The sequence below is a fragment of the Formica exsecta genome, unplaced genomic scaffold (assembly GCF_003651465.1).
Source record: "Formica exsecta isolate Colony F162 unplaced genomic scaffold, ASM365146v1 scaffold453, whole genome shotgun sequence".
Classification (NCBI taxonomy): Eukaryota; Metazoa; Arthropoda; class Insecta; order Hymenoptera; family Formicidae; genus Formica; species Formica exsecta.
In genome coordinates this window covers 34234-37755 of record NW_021851768.1, presented here as the reverse complement: position 1 = coordinate 37755, position 3522 = coordinate 34234, and positions in this window count along the sequence as shown.

Below are 3522 nucleotides of genomic sequence, written 5' to 3'. Positions count from 1 at the left end.
CGGGGGCTCTCATCTACGAGATCCCCGGCGAGAAAGGCAGAGAAAAAGCGGATGCCCTTGCAAACAAACTGCAGGAGGTTCTCGCAAATAGAGAGGGAGTCAAGATCTCCAGACCAATGAAGATGGGAGACCTTAGACTTAGAGATCTGGACGACTCAATTGGAGCAGAGGACATTATTCAGGCTATTCTTGCACTTAAAGAGTGCCAACGTACAGACATCAACCTGGGCCCAATCAGGAAGTCTGGCAACGGCCTAAGGACGGCGTGGGTACGATGCCCGTTAGAGTCTGCAAATATGGCAGCGGAAAAGGCCGGATACAAATCGGATGGGCATTGGCGGGGGTCGAGCTGCTTGACGCAAGGCCCCTGCAGTGTTTCAGACGTCTGGAGGGGGGACATGTCCGGGTGACGTTGATCGAAGTGGAAGGTGCTACAGATGTGGAGAAAACGGGCATGAGGCCAAATCATGTACCAAAATGTTCGGTCTGTGCAGTTTTGGGAAGGCCGGATGAACACCGCACAGGGGCACATATAAGAAAAGATAGTTTTGTATTAAGACTCTTTAATAAATGTATTAAATAAAAATATTATAAAAAAATTTTAGGAAGAAGGGGTCGGTAGCCAAAGCGCCTACGGCGCCTAGACCAAAAATTGACCCCAGTGTACTCGCAACTACTGGCCATTCAACATCAAAGGTCAGAGTGGTGAATAACGTTAAGGTGACGGAAGAAGAACTTTCTCCTGCTTTAAGGAAGAAGAAAAAGGTGGGAGAAACAGTAACGCGGAGGACGGCAACGAGAAGTTAAGCTGGCGCGGGGACGCTCGGAAGCATGCAGTCGTGATTTCCGAGCGCTCCCAAATATTGAGCGCCTGAGACGGACATCCGGGGGGGTTTTAGTGGGTATTCCCTGCGGAAATAATCGCAGGGCGAGTCCCACATAATCCCGCGGAGCAACGCTCGCTCTGCGGGGTATGCGTAAATGCATTTCCCCCTTGTAACAAAAAAAAAAGAAAAGGAGACAGTATGTTCCGTCCCCCCTATGGGGGGGGCTCCACTATCAAAAAACTAGACACATAGGTTTGCGTTGAACCTCGCTTCGCGTGGAAAGTTGTAAACGTGGAACCTTACTACGCATTAAAAATATATATGCGTGGAGGCAGTATGTCCCCCCCCCCCTACGGGGGGCTCTACTTCCGGAAGATATAACCTAACCCAAACCTATATATTTCTGATATACTGTGTCCGATCGGGGCTGTGTCCGATCGGGATGGTGTCTGATTGCAACCATATGTGTCCGATCGGGCCTGTGTCCAATCGGGCCTGTGTCCGATCGGGATGGTGTTCGATTGCAACCATATGTGTCCGATCGGGACTGTGTCCGATTGGGTCTGTGTCCGATCGAGCCTGTGTCCGATTAGGACTGTGTCCGATTGCAACAGTATGTGTCCGATCGGAACTGTGTCCAATTGGGTCTGTGTCTGATCGAGCCTGTGTTCGATCGGGAAATATTGTCGTGTCCGATCGGTAATGTGCGCTATCGGGACGATCCCAAATCTAAGCTTTTTTCTCCCTTCTTTTTTTTGTATTTCTTGTATTTCAGTACCCACTATACAAAAAAATGTGTCCAATACGTTTCAACAATATTGCTTTGTAACATGAAATGTTTCAGAGATTCCCGCAGAAACATTTTAGAAATGTAACATAAATAGTTAATGTCCACATTCAGATACTTAGATATGAAACGTTATAGAAATATCTCTTGATATTATGATATGTCATAAACATTTTTTAGAAATAATATTTAGACGTTGCTGTGGTATATTACTATAATAATATTCACAGCGATATCATAGATATCATATGATTCATTTCGACAGTTCCGATTAGCTCAATTATAGAATCGCTAATAGCAAATCTTCTAACATAATTTGTCAATCTTAACCTATTTTTCAATGTATGTTTTTATGGCATCTAAAAAAATGGATATATATAAAATTTATAACTTAAAAAGTAATATAGATCAAAAATAGAATATTAAATAATAGACAAATAAATGATATTGTATGCAACTTACTTTTCATGTAAATAATCATTTTTAAATTTTTTTATTTGAAATTATTTTCAGCTCCAATCCAAGAGCACTTGGAAGCAAAATTATTTGTAAATAATTTTTGCAATACTCTTTTCATGGCATCTTTTGATGTAGTATCACCAATCATGATTAACATATTAACCTACGATAAAATATTATTAATAAATCATATTCCTAATGTTAATATGTTATACTTTTTAGAAAAGATAAAAACATAAAAATATATTGTATACATACCAGCTGTGATTGTGCTTCCTCAGATGTTGATATAATTTCAAAATTATTAATGTCTTCAAAACAATCCATTGGTAATTGTGGAAGCATTTCAATCAATATTACGATGAGTATTTATATTATTGCCATTATTTTCCAAAATATGTAATTGCTCGTCCATTTCTCTATACATTAGTTTTATTTTAAAAACACATCGTAATATAGAGTCGAGAGTTTCAGTAGCTATAATAGCAAAATAATTAAAATATGATTTTTGTATTAATATTTGGTTTTTTTCTCTATTTATAAATATTATCGTTTACAAAAATGATTATAATGTATACTGTCCATCTATTCTTCATTAATATAACCATTTTTTTTGAAAGTTACAAATAGTACATATAATTTATTTACTATGCATAACTTCGCTTATATGGATAAAATTCTTTTCACAATACATATAAAATTGTTTAACAATAATTTGTTGGAATTGTTGGATAAAGTATAAATATAACAGATACTATAACTTTTACTATGATTGCATGTAGAAATAATACCATTTTTTGTAGGAATAATATTGTTTTCTGCTTCTATGACAATTGGAATCTCATTTATATGTAGCATATGTGAATCATTATGACCAATATTTGGATTGACATCATCATCTAAAAAACACATTTTTTATAAAAATTTTACTTTTATTTTATAAATATATTTTCCTATAAATAAAAAAATGGAATAAATAAAATGTAAAATATCAGTTATGTCTTGTTCGTGTAAGTTGTTATTTAATTCGGGAATAGAATCATTGTCGCTGATTTTGTTTGCACTCGAATTACTCGAATTATCTGAAAAATATTATCTATATTTATTATTACCTGATATTTTTAAAAAAATATCTTTAATATTTTCTTATATGAAAACAAAATAACACCTAAGAGAATAATTGTGTATACATTTATCAAAGACAAAAGTATAGCCTTCCAATAAATTTTATCGAATAAAATTTTTATATTATTTTCTTTTGAAATGTGATATGAATTTTTTTTTTATATCCACGACCTAATTCAGATTCCGATTTGGTTTTGCTTTTTTTTCCATTAATCTTTTCTCCTTCTGTAGAACATGTTCGTATGAATTTAAGAAAACTTTTTTTTCGGGATGTTATTAATATTTTGTACGCAGTTATCCGCTAAACTTTTCAATACATATATA